The sequence below is a fragment of the Marmota marmota genome, unplaced genomic scaffold (genome assembly GCF_001458135.2).
Source record: "Marmota marmota marmota unplaced genomic scaffold, marMar, whole genome shotgun sequence".
NCBI lineage: Eukaryota > Metazoa > Chordata > Mammalia > Rodentia > Sciuridae > Marmota > Marmota marmota.
The window spans coordinates 9864178-9878711 of NW_026000164.1; the positions used below are offsets into that span (position 1 = coordinate 9864178).

Here is a 14534-nt window from a genome sequence, read left to right on the forward strand (position 1 = left end):
CAGTGCTACACAGTGTTCACTTACCGTTCTTTCTATGTTATCCCTATTAGAGATAAACAAAGCAGGGTTTGTTATCCAAGATCTTACAACTCTGTCAGTTTTACCTAAAATCTCCTCTCTCTTATCTCATGTCTGTGGATAAAATAAAACTTAAAAATGAATCCAGAAGTCCCTCTAAAGGAATCCCTACCCACAGATCCTGCCAAGGAATGTGATCTTCTTTATGTGCCTAATCTCAAGATTCCATGTTGGTATCAAAGTTCACTCTATCAGGGATGGGCACCTCACCCAAAGATAGCCAATTCTTAATTGGCAGCTTACAAAGCATCTTCCTATCTGACAACTAGACCTCACAGATTCTCTTTCTGAATGTAAGACATAATTGTTAGCAGAATTAATTATTAGCAATAATAAAATGAAAAGACAGAGAAACAGCTGTGCATGGTGGTGCATGCCTATAATTCCAGTGGCTCAGGAGGCTGAAGCAGGAGAATTGCAAGTTCAAAGCCAGCCTCAGCAAAAACAAGGTGCTAAGCAATTCAGTGAGACCTCTTTCTAAATAAAATACAAAATAGGGCTGGGGATGTGGCTCCATGGTCAAGTGCCCCTGAGTTCAATCCCTGGTACTTAAATAAATAAATAAAAGATAAACAGAAATAAGAGCTGGGCAAAAGAATCCTTGGCCCCATCTCTGAGTACTCTACCCACATCACTTTGACAATTACTTGTGGCAAAAACAAAATTGTTAAAATACAGGAGGCAGAGATATCATTTATTTTGTTTCCTCTCTTGTAGTTCCTGTTTCTGCCTCATCATGACCAGCAAATCTAGACAGGAAGCATGTTGACCTCTCCAGTCCACTTCCTGGTTCTATATGATTAGGCAGACAAGTAGATTTAGGACCCTTCTTTCCGGCAAGTTCTCTTCTTTCTCTCCTCCAAGTAACTGGGTAAGTATGAACACTTCTGTCTCTCCCCATGTGTACTTCTCCCTCTCCCTCTCCCTCTCTCCACACTCTTGAGCATTCTGGTCCCAAATTATAGATTTCATACTGTGTTCAGCTTCCAATAGTTGTGACCTAAGAATTGAGGCTTAAGGACTTGAGGAGTTTACCTTCATCACATAATGAGAAGCCTGAAGAAGAGAAATTGCTGCTGGTGGTTTCAGCTACTCAAGGAATTCAGAGTGAAAATTTTGAGATTATTTGGGATTTTCCCTAATGGTTGGGGTCCAACTGTAACAAGTAAGTTCAGGCAAATAAAGAAAGAAAAGCAACAGAGGTTTTCTAAGAAATCCCACCCAATTACTTTTTCTTGTGTCTCAGAGGCCACCTCTATCTGGAAGAAAGAAGGTAAATGCAGTTTGTTTGTTTGTTTGTTTGTTTGTTTAAGATGGGAATATTGACATGCCCAATAAAGATGGAGTCCTGTTGGTAATGAAAAAGAGAGAATTGATATTGCAAAGGTAATTGGCAGTATTTACCATGGGCAGAGGCAAATCGGGTATGTGGACTCTGCCTAGGTCTACTGTATGCTCCAATCCAACTTGTATTAGAACTTTGCCAAAGGGAGCCTTTGGGTACTGCTTTCAGTTTTAAGAGAGTAATACTAACATTATACTCCCACTTCTCTGTTGTTCTTCTCATGTAACAAGAGTAATTGGCAAAGCTGGATTTGGGATTCCTGGGATGTTAGCCTATCTACCATCTAAAACCATCAAAGTCTTTCTTCAATTTCTAACAAGAGTCTACATCTCATTTATGGTGGAGCATTCAAGTGAGTGACAATTGACTCCTGTTGCTAAGATTATGTGGATCCTGACAAAAGTTCCAATGTGCATGTGGTGTTCCAGTTTTCTGTAAAGTATGGTTATTACAGAAATTCTGACAAATTTATTTGCTTTTCTTTACATCCCAGTGGTTTTCCAATGTGATAATGCACCAGAATCACTTGAATGGCTTGCTAAAACACAGATTGTAAGGCCCCACCTTTAGGGGTTTTGTTTCATTGAGTTTAAGTGGAACCCAAGAATTTGCACATCTTATAACTCCCCCAGCGAGGGTGATTTCCCCGACATGGCACACTGTGAGCCCTGAGAACTATTTAGTGCAGCATGTAATAGACTGACATTATTGGAGTTCACCTGAATGATTAAAACAGCCAAAGGGCCTACCTAATGCACCTTTCTTTGGATTCAGACAGAAGTCCATAGGTCTGGAATAGAGGACAAGGATTAATGATAAAAACCCTGTTTATCATTAATAAATTATATTATTATTAATATCCAGAACCTTGCCTACAACTTTTGAGGACTATAGTTTTGTAGGCAGGACAAGGTTCACTGCCCATTTCTCTCTTCTCTTAGGATGAGTGTTTTCCTGAATGGCTACACAATGATGGGTTATGAAAGACTTTCAGCCTCTCATCTTCCACACACAAAACATGTTTGAATCCCAGGAGTGAATTCACCTAGATTCAAGCAAGATCTACATACTACATCTCTAAGACAGTAAATTTGCTCAAATTATAATCTTGGATTTAAATTGAATAACCAAATAAAGGGATAAAATTCAAATTAATGTGTCATGTTTAATGCAGAGCAAAGAAAGAATAATACATAATCCCTGCTCTTGAAGAACTTGATGTAAATTCAAAATACACATGTTTTAAAAAACACAAATTTTAATAAATGCTACAATGGTGGTATGAATAAAGGGTAATAGAAGCAAAGTCGATGGAGGAATCCTATAAGAAGGGAATCAAAAAGACCTCATGTCAGATCTGATTAAGAAATTGTGAGCAATTTTCTTTTATACTCCAGGGCCTTGATTTACTAATAGCTATGTCAACCCACTAGGTATATAGACATGTTATTTCTGAGAGTCCAAGGAGATTTTTCCCACTCCTTTCCTTAGCCAGAATAGTAGTCTCGAGGTATGAGACCCACTTACCCACACTCAATTTTTCTCTCTCCTGGGAAGGGATGAGCTATTGCCTTCCTCCCTGCATTACACTGAGGCGGCTCAGAGGGTCTCAACAGCCAGAAACTTAATGTTAAAAGTAGGGCTGAGGCTGGAAAGAATATTGTTACCAGGCATCTCCACAAAATGAGAGCATCTTCTCCACCCCAAACCTCAGGTTGGTAGTTAGGCTTAGAGGAAATCAGAAATCTAGTGTCAGAATTCTAGTTCCTCATTAATTTAGTGACTTTGGCCAAGATATTTAACTAATTAAGTTTCTTGAAACTTTCTCATTAGTAAAATGGAAGTATCATTACATTCTTTGTGAGGCAACTATAATATTAAAGGATATCCAGCTTACAGTATAGCATTAAATGCAGTCTAAAATTTCAATTGTGTGAAATATAGGACCTTATTATTGCTTGATTAAAGAAAACACCGCTGGGGTTCTCAAGCACCCTGAACAGGCCAAGAATTGCACACTTCACGGTGGTCTGGCGCCACCTAGTGGTAGATTTAAATAATGCGAGGAGGACGCGTCCAGGCTGGCTGAACTTCCAGGAAAATTCTATGAGTCCAGGACCACCTATTTCTTTGTTTGATTATCTGGAGAAATAGGAAACCTGGGGACTCCTCCTCGACTTGCTTAGAGTAGGTTGCCGGTCTTTCCCACTTGTCTGGTACAAGTCTCCCCATTGCTGTCTGCCTAACCCCAGTGCAGACAGTGCAGGAACAGAATCCAGCCCCTATTTAGGAATGTCAGCAGGTGGGAGGACAGAAGGGAACTGAAGACCTACCACCTTATCTTATAATGCACACAGAAGCTAAAAAAAAAAAAAAAAAAAAGTCGCCTGGGCCACACACCCAGCCTGAGTTGGCCGCTGCAGGTTTTCCTCCTCCAAGAGTCACCCTGGACTCCTTCCTGCTTCTGAAGCACTGTTCCTTCCTCCCCTGTGCTTCCTAGGTGCCAGTCCAGTCTTCAGTGCTTTCCACCACGGCTATGGGACTTGTTTTCTGAATGGTTCCTCCTCATAGTAGAGAAAGGAGAAATACTGGGGAGCCATAATGACCAGATTATACCGTAAGCCACATGCATGTATGAATATGTAAGTATAAACCCACAATTGTTAGTTATAACATGCAAATAAATAGAAATAAACATTTTAATAAAAAATGATACCTCCTTGGTTTCAGACTCCTGTTAGTTGTCTATCTCACTAATATCAAATTGCTTCTTTTAAATTAACACTATCTGAAGCCATCAGTGGGGGTTTCCCTCTAGAGTAAAAGAGCCTCCTTCCCTAAGGACTATGCTCTCTTCATATATCAATTAACATTTCACACAGTCCCTGGTAATTTGTCTTATTTTCTCTTCACTTCACTGGTATTTACCTGCCCTCTGTCCCTCTCTGCCCTTTTGCTTTGGGTCTGGATAGGTTGGGCAAGGTGTTCACTGTCGGCAGCAAAGGGCTGAGGAGTCTTAGCTCAGTGACACTCAAACCAAAAAACACTTTGCTCTCAAAAATATATATATTTGCTTGACTTTGAACCCAATCTACCTATAGCAAATTTGCCCCGTTGCCAGTGTTAAAATTAAACTAATCAGTGTTTTGTGTAACCAGGTATAGAGGTTTCTGCAATCATTCTGTCAATAATTTAATTTCAGGGCTTTCTTTCCCTAAGGCCTGTGCCTCTGGTTTTTAGGACCTGGCTGCTACTTCTCATACCCATGCAAGAAGGCAAGGTGAGAGAGGAGTTGATGTAAGTGGAATGCACCTGAGTAACTAGCCCGAATTTTTACAGAGCTTTCAAAAGTAATTGTGAAATCCACCCATATTCCTTTAGAGATCAAGGAAAATTCCAGATGCTGGAAGGCCCAAGGGTAACAAATATTGGGAAATGTTTGAAAGGGGAGAAACCTAAATCTTGGAATGTAAAACCATATGTGTTAGAATGTAATTTTTAAAAACTATAACATTTAAAAAATATAACATTTTTATATTATAAAATATATAATATATATATAACATAAATAAATAATATAAAATATATAATATGCGTAGACTGAGAGGATACTATAGACAACTAAATATTTGTTTTGTGAAAATAAGTGCCTTCATGAAGCTTACATTTTTCAGTGGGGAAAGTGGATACTGGCAATAAATGATTGAATATATACAGAAAGATAAAACAGATTCAACATTATAGTAAGCACCCAAGATAAGGTAAGGGATGCCATTTATAGGATGGTCAGGGAAAGTCTTTCCAGTGAACTTTTGAGAAGCAAGTGAGACACTGAAACACAAAACGTAAAAGCAGTTCAGGTCGTGAGAAATACAAATGTGGTGGTCCTGCAGTGAGAGTGCTTGGTGAGTTCACAGAACAGGAAAAATCCTCATGGCTGGCATGGAAGAAGGGGAAAAGCAAGTGTCCCCGATGACATCTGAAAAGAACAGGGGTCCTGACTGTGAAACACCCATAGGCCACTGTAAGGACTAAGCTTTTACGGGGAGGGAGATTAGAGACCCTGAAAGATTTGAACAGAGAAATGACCCAACCTAAGTTATATTATCAGGATCGTTATTGTTACTTTGTGGAATACTATATGAGAGAGTGAGGCTGAGAAGCAGAGAGAGCAGTTTAAAGCCTCCTGCAGTAATCCAGGCTGGATACTGTCCCTCCCTCTACTTCATGGCCAGGTGCTCATCTTGCTCAGGTCAACACCCCTCTTGTCAAGTACAGTGTCTAGTACAACAGTGATGGGTGAATGAAGCCTTTAGAATGGCAACTAAAATAGCAGTCACCTGTTGGACTAGAGGAAGAACAATTCACTTGTCCATATAGAAACACATTCTATGGAAAGTCATGACTCTGAGATATAGAAGAAATGCAAATGGAAGGAGACACTATTTCAAACCTTAGTTCACCAAGAATATCTGCTTTGCCTGCTGCCAGTTTCATTGAAACCTATAAGCAAATCCGATTCTCATTTCCACTCCCACCAGTCCAGATGGGCATGCAAAACTGGACCCTATCTGGTTGGAAAACTGAGACCCTATCTCATTTGCATCTCTGATGCTATACTGTGGTCCTCTGGGGAGACTGCTGTACAGGAATACCTGGATTTAGGAAGTGCTTCTCCATTATTCCAAAGAGTAGAACCAGCAGTCATCTACCCTCATAATGAGCCTTCACGTGTATCCAAGAAACATTCTAAAGCAACAAGATCCCTCAAAGATTCCTGTCAGGGCTTTTAGTGTACCTACTTTGGGACATAACTAGGGCAAGATCTGGGTGTTTTGTAAAGGAAAGTCCTGATTCAGAATGTACTCTTACCCTCCTCTGCTGAGTAGTGTCTGAATTTTAAATGAACCAGTCACCAAGAGAAGCATCATGTTGACTCTGACTCCTGTCTTAACTCTGTCCTATAAAGCCAAGATTCATTTCTGTTCCTTTCAATCCTGGAGTTTGCAGTGGGGATCTTGGCCAATGTATTCATTTTCTTGATGAACTTTAGAAATATGGTAAAGAGACAGCCACTTAGTAACTGTGACCTTGTGCTGATGTGTCTGAGCATCTCCCGGCTTTTTCTGCATGGGCTGCTGTTTCTCGGAGCCATCCAGTTTACTCTTTGCCAGCAGATGAAAGACCCACTGAATCACAACTACCAAACTGTCATTATGCTGTGGATGATTGCACATCAAGTCAACCTTTGGCTCACCATCTGCCTTAGTCTCCTGTATTATACAATGAAAACTACAGAACCCTAAAGNTAAATAAATAAATAAATAAATAAATAAATAACTGGAAGTCTTCTACATCAGTGGACTCATTCATAGAAAAATGAAATAATTAAAGCTGTATAAGTGATCTAAGCAAGTATAATGATGTTGGTTCCAGAGGTTGGTATAACCAAATGATCAAGATAGAGAGGTGAGATGTTCAATGTAAATCCTTTATATGCTATAGCTTATTATTGCTTGGTCTGAGTCAAACCATGAGAAAGCACCTCTTCTTAAGGAATACCTACATCTCAAGATAATATGACTTGCTTTTAACATGACTACTAACCCTTTTTCTCAAAACTGATTGCTAGAAAAATATTTGAGAATATTTGCTACTATGGCAATTATACAATCCTATTTAAATTCCACAATTTTCATGGGAAAATAAGGTATGAAAAGAAAAACCTAGAGAAAGAATTATGTCAGAACTTCAGCTTCAAAATGCACTATATTATAACTCCTATGGACCAGTGGATAGGGGTTCATTTTTTTTTTTTTTTTGAAAATACACTGATTTCTGAAATGTGCTTCCATCTGCTTTATACAAGAGATGAGAGGTAGAGGTTTGCTCAGTAGTGGCCCTGGATACCAGAGCCTTGCGTGAGCCTCTGACTCTGCTCAGTTTGCCTTTGAAGTTAAGTGCTTTGCTGCCAACCACTTGTCATTCTAAAGAAGGAATCTGCCAAAACAAAACACCTAGCTGAAAGGCAGGTTTGGGATTTCAGCATTCTCTGTCTTCCTGTGTAGAACCTAATCAGGAAGGATAGAAAAAATGTACACCAGATACTTCAGTACAGAAAGGCCTCAAAGCCATAGCAGGTCACCACCAAGGCTCCTACTCATGCCATCTGTCCATGCTACCAGAAAGCTGCTTCCTTCTCTCAGGCACCTGTTCCTGATATATCCAATTCTTCCTCTCAGTTTTCGTAAACAAATTAGCCTTTTCTTTACCTTCAATGATTACAAATTAGTAACATACATTTGAGGATTTTGCATATCATGTCATGACTTGAGAGCTCATTTCTTTTTGTCCTAAATAATAATACATTGTCTACTATACCACATTTAATTCATCCATTTAGTGAAGGACATCACTGTTGCTTCCAAGTTTTGGCAATTATGAATTAATCTGCTATAAACATCCATGTGAAGATCTTTTGGTGGACTTGAATCTTCAATTACTTTGGGCAAATTCCAAGGAAATCCAATGCTGGATCATATGGAAAGATTTGGTTTTGTAAGAAATTACCAAACTGTCTTCCAAAGTAGTTATAAATTTTGCACCCCCACGATCAGTGAATGAGAGTTCCCATTGCTTCACCTCTTTGCACACATGTGGTATTGTCACTGATTTAGATTTTTGTCATTCTAATAAGCATGTGATGGTATCTTGTTTGAGTTTGCATTTCCCTGATAAGTGATATGAAACATGTTTTCATGTTTATTTGTATGATTTATTTTAATATTATTTTTTGAGACTCATCCATAATATCATATGAATCACAACTTATTTATCCACTCATGATTGATGAATAATTTTGTTGTTTATAATTTGGGGCCATTATGAATGAAGTATTTATAAATATTCTTGTAAATAACTAGGAGTGAAATTACTGTGTCATAAAGCTGATGAACATTTAACTGTATAGAAACTATTAAATAGTTCCCCAAAGTGATCACAACATTTTATGTTCTCATCAGAAATGTAGGAAAGATGTTCCACATTCTCACCAACAGTAATTAGGTGTTGACAGTCTTTTTAATTCTGGTCATTCTAGTGGAAGTGAGATGTTTTTAGTTTGCATTTCCATGATAATTGTTTAGAGCACTTCTTCATGTGTTTGCCCATATTTTAATACCAAGTTTTTTATTACTTACTTGAAGGACTTTATTCATTTGTAGGATTTGTATGTGTATGTGTTATATATGCATATTATATACTTACACAATTTATGTAAATATAACTCATAGCTTTATATTGAGTTCTCTTTTATTATTGATTTGTAGAAGTTTGTATTGAGTGTGCAAAATATATACAAATATACATACTTGCCTGTGTGTGTGCGTGAAATAAATATATTCTGGAGATAAGATATATATATATATATATATATATATATAACATTTTAACCCAAACTCTGATTTGCCTTTTCATTTTCTTAATAGTGTGCTGATGAGCACACATTCTGAATTTTACATCTGACCTTTTTTTAATCTTTAATATTTATGCTTTTTTATGTTCCTTCGAAGAAACATCTACCTGCCTCTAAAATGCAAAAGTAGTCTCCTATTATTTCCTCTAGAATTTTAATTGCCTTTTCATTTTTATATTTGGAACTATAACTCATCTTGAATTATTTGTGTGTGCAATGCTAAGTAGAGTTGAAATTTATTTTTTGAATGTCTTCCTAGGTAGCCCAGCATCACTTACTGAAGAATTTATATTTCCTCAATAAATTTGTTTGATGTCTTTGTTATAAATCATGTGATTAAACATGCATGAATCTCTTTCTGGTCTCTATATTATGTTCCATCTATTTGTCTAGCTTTAACCAATACTTTACTTCTTGATTACTAGAAATTGCTTGTTAGTTTCAAAACAAGAATTTTGAGTTTTCCAAATTTACTTTTTTCTTTTTCAAAATTTTTCGCTAAACTTGATGAATAAATTTTGGGAAAATTTATGTGTGTGTGTCTGTGTATTCCTGTGTGTGTGTGTACTCTCCTATTGGAATTATAATTGTTATTGGGTTGAATCTGACTGTCATTTTGAAGAGAACTGACTTCTTGAAAACATTCAGTCTGACAATCTATGAACATGAATATCTCTTCACTTATTTGTTTAATTTCTTTCAATATTTGTATTTGGAGGGCAATTTTTTATAAAATTATCATTATTTAATATTTTACGATGTTAATTGTTTAAAATTTCACTCAATTATTTGCTGCCAGTTTATAAAAATGCAATTGATTTTTGTATATTAATTGTGTGTTTTGTAATCTTCCTAAATCAATGCATTTCTCCACCCTTATTTTATTATTTATTCTTTGTGTAAGAGTAGTATTATTTCTTCCTAAATTTTTTATATCATTCACCAGGGAAGTCATGTAGGCCTGATATTTTCTATTTAGGAAGGTTTATTTTTGTATAATTTATTTAGTAGATATAATACTATTAAGATATCCAATTTTTTCTTGAATTTATTTTGATAAGTTATATTGTTTAAGGAATCTGTCCATTCTATGTAGGTTTTTAACTTTATTGCCATACATTTCATCATATAGCATTCCCTATTAACATTTTATTGTGTATTGTATCTGTTTTATACCTCCTACTTCATTCCAAATATTGATAACTGTATGGTCTCTTTTCAACACATCACTCTAACTAGTTACTTAAAAATTTATTAATTTTTCTAAGAAATCAGCTTATTATCTTCCTTCTACTTTCTTTGGTTTAATTTCTATACCTGCTTTTGTTTTTTAAGAGAATTAGATAGTTGGTTTTAAATCTTTTTTCTGCTCAAATATAATGCTTTACATTTTTTTCTAGACATTTCTTTGTTGCATCCCACAAATTTCAATATGTTGCATTTTCATTTCTATTTGATTTGAAATTTTATCTAATTATATATGTTGTTTAACTCATGTGCTATTTTTTTTAATTTCCAAGAATTTAGGACTTCACTAGACATCTTACTAAAACTGATTTATAATTTAATTCTATCATCATCAAGAACATGTTCTATAATATTTCAATATTTTGGCATTTATAGAAACTTAGTCTATATATTTTATACCTTTGTGAATTATTCATGTGTACTTGAAAATAATGTGAAGTTGTTGAGTGCAGTGCTTTGTAACTATCAATTAGGTCAAGTTGTTTGGTAGTGTCCCTGACAGCTTCCATATTCTTACTGACTTTTTGACTCATTTTTATCTCAAATATTAATAGGTATAAAATATCTTGTATTATAATTGTAACTTTGTCTACCTCTCTTAGTTCTGTCAGTGTTTGTTTCATCCTTTTTGAAGTTCTGATGATAAATACATGTTTACTACTAGAATATCTATTTGGTGAATTAACACTTTTGTAATTTCAGAATGACCCTTTTAACTTTCACACTTGTTTTGAAGTCTACCTTTACTATTATTAAGAAAGTCACCCTAGCTCTCATATGCTTTGTTTGCTTGGTTAACTTTCCTATCTAATTGCTTTCAAAAAGCTCTTTTTATTTGCAAAACATTTGCTAATAAAAAGCAATGAGTCAATATATGGAAAGTGCTTTTAAAAATACTGTTGAGTCAAGAATACTATATCCAGCAAAACTGTCCTTCAAATCTGAGGATGAAATTGAGACCTTCCCAGATAATCAGATGAGGGAGTTTGTTGCCATTAGACCTGTGCTGAAAGATATACTTAAAGGAGCAGTGTAGGGTGAAATGAAAGGACACTAGATAGCCACATGAAGAAATAAAGGTCTTAATAAATGTAAATACATAGGCAATCATAAAAGCTAGCATTATTAAACCAACAGTTAATAATTCTACTTCTTTGTTTTCTACATGAATAAGGATTTAATACATTAAAAATTATTAATCTAAAAACTAGTATCATACTTATGCCTTGAAATTCCACATTTTGTTTTTTGCATAATTTGAAAGACTCATACATTTAAACATTATTGGTTTATACTTTAGTCATAAAGTGTATAAAGATGTAATTTTATGACATCAACAGTTGAAGGGGATACAAAGCATAAGATTTTAAGCCAACTTAAATTCAAATTAGAATGCCATAACTTTAGAATATTAAACATAATCTCCATTTTGGTACCCAAAATTAAATAGCTGTAGAATATACACAAAGAGGGAATAAGGAAGAAATTTAAACATTTTACTGTAAAAGAAATTTAATAAATACAAAAGAAGACAGTAATGAAGGAATAAGTTGAAATGTGATAATCCATACAGAAACTTAAATGATGAAAGTTCCTCCTCCATCAGGAAATGTGTGAAACTCTCCAGTCAGAAGACAGACATTGGCAGAATGCACAAAATCTCAGGATCAAGCTATTTGCTGTCACAAGAGAATCACTTAGGATCCAATGACAAATACAGACTGAAAGTGAAGGAATGGAAAAAAGGCATTCCCTGCAATTGCTATGTATGGAAAAGTGATATCAAATGGCTATACTTGCATCAGACAAAATAGAGTGTGAATTTTAAAAATTGTAAGAAACAGAAGGATATTACATATTAATAAAAGGTTTAATATGACTAAAAGATATAATTATATACATTATGGACCTAAAGATGGACCATCAAAATATATGAAGGTAGACCAGGGACAAGATGACAGATGAGCATGAGGCAGCATTTCTCTTAGCTCAGCTACCCAGAACTCAAACAGTTGGAATACCACATCTCTCCAAGGCTTAGAGTGAAAAATCCTGAGACTGGAGGGGCAGTCTGTCCTAGCTGAACCAGAGGCTGATTGACTCATTAATCAGATATTAAAAAAAAAAAAAAAACAACTCACCACCAGAGTTTATCAGTAGTCCACAGAGAGCTCTTGGGACTGCAGTGTGGTGGAGCCTGCAGAAACTAGATTCTTGAGTTTGCAGCTAGGTCTATGTGGGCCTGTCTGAGCCTAGCAAACCTGTGGAAAGTCAGACAGATTAGAGATGGTGGAGAGAGAGACTGGTTCTTCTCAGCTCCATGAGTCCTGCAACTCGCAGGAACTGGCAAGGCCTGCAGTAGTGGGTCATAAGGTTGGAAGAGAGGGTATGAAGGCATTTTGCTCTCAGCTTGCCTAGTCAGCTGGTCCAGCACCCATCCCGTTCCTGGGGCCCACCAGGGCAGGCACTCGCTGGGTCTCAGCACCAGCCTGCACTCAGGCTCCCTCCCCAGTCCAGCATCCACCAGTCCTGGGACCATCAGGTCCAGCAACAGTCCTGCAACCAACATAGCCCTCTGGCTCCCCAGTTGCCAGCCTCCCAACCTCCCATCACTGTGTGTTAGGCAGCTGCTTCCCTGCCAGACCTGCCTGGTCCAGCACACAACTTCTGGGCCACAGGTTCCAGGGCCCAGTCTTAACCTACCCAGCATAGAACAACTGGGCCCCTGACATGACCAGGCCCCAACTTGCTCCACATGCCCCGTAGATACCAGATTGGCCTGGACTAGCACGTAGCCTTGCCACGGGCCTTCAGGATCAAGTCCCAGGCCCTAATACAACTAGTACCCGGTCATAGCCATCTGCTTTGCTGCCCACCTGCAGCCCAGCTTCTTTAGCACCACTTCACCTCCAGGCCTACAGCCCAGCCTACCCACACTAATATCCCAAGAAGGAAAATTAGGGAGAAAATGAGAAATTATATGCCATCTATGTATGATATATCAAAGTGCATAAATGCATTCTTCTGTCATGTATCACTAACTAAAACAAATTAAAAAATTAAAAGGAATAAAAATTTAAAAAGGGATCAAAGACCTTCATATGATATATAAAACAAGAAAACCCTTAGAAGAAAGCATATGGCTGAAGCTGTACAATTGAATTTGAAAATGAATTTTTTGGTGGACCAATGGTACAGAATAGAGGACACAGAGACTAATCCACAAAGCTACAACTATCTTATATTTGATAAAGGAACTAAAAGCATGCAATGGAGGAAGGATAGCATCTTCAACAAATGGTGTTGGGAAAACTGGAAATCCATATACAACAAAATGAAACTGAATCCCCTCCTCTCGCCATGCACAAAAGTTAACTCAAAGTGGATCAAGGAGCTAGATATCAAATCAGAGACTCTGCGTCTGATAGAAGAAAAAGTTGGCTCCGATCTACATATTGTGGGGTCGGGCTCCAAATTCCTTAATAGGACACCCATAGCACAAAAGTTAATAACAAGAATCAACAAATGGGACTTACTTAAACTGAAAAGTTTTTTCTCAGCAAGAGAAACAATAAGAGAGGTAAACAGGGAGCCTACACCCTGGGAACAAATCTTTACTCCTCACACTTCAGATAGAGCCCTAATATCCAGAGTATACAAAGAACTCAAAAAATTAAACAATAAGAAAACAAATAACCCAATCAACAAATGGGCCAAAGACCTGAACAGACACTTCTCAGAGGAGGACATACAATCAATCAACAAGTACATGAAAAAATGCTCACCATCACTAGCAGTCAGAGAAATGCAAATCAAAACCACCCTAAGATACCATCTCACTCCAGTAAGATTGGCAGCCATTAGGAAGTCAAACAACAACAAGTGCTGGAGAGGATGTGGGGAAAAGGGTACTCTTGTACATTGCTGGTGGGACTGCAAACTGGTGCGGCCAATTTGGAAAGCAGTATGGAGATTCCTGGGAAAGCTGGGAATGGAACCACCATTTGACCCAGCTATTGCCCTTCTCGGACTATTCCCTGAAGACCTTAAAAGAGCGTACTACAGGGATACTGCTACATCGATGTTCATAGCAGCACAATTCACAATTGCTAGACTGTGGAACCAACCCAGATGCCCTTCAATAGATGAATGGATAAAAAAAATGTGGCATTTATACACAATGGAGTATTATGCAGCACTAAAAATGACAAAATCATGGAATTTGCAGGGAAATGGATGGCACTAGAGCAGATTATGCTTAGTGAAGCTAGCCAATCCCTAAAAAACAAATACCAAATGTCTTCTTTGATATAATGAGAGCAACTAAGAACAAAGCAGGGAGGAAGAGCAGGAAGAAAAGATTAACATTAAACAGATACATGAGGTGGG

General features: G+C 37.1%; 1 long non-coding RNA gene across 2 annotated transcripts; it reads left to right on the top strand.

Moving 5' to 3' along the window:
* The first annotated feature begins 690 nt into the window (after positions 1-690).
* LOC125611599 lies at positions 691-2574 on the top strand. 2 transcript variants are annotated; one of them, XR_007341797.1, is made up of 3 exons: positions 704-1464; positions 1654-1775; positions 2365-2574. It is a non-coding gene; the product is annotated as an uncharacterized LOC125611599 (long non-coding RNA). The 2 variants fall into 2 exon arrangements; XR_007341796.1 differs by having other exon boundaries at positions 691-1775.
* Positions 2575-14534: the final 11960 nt, after the last annotated feature.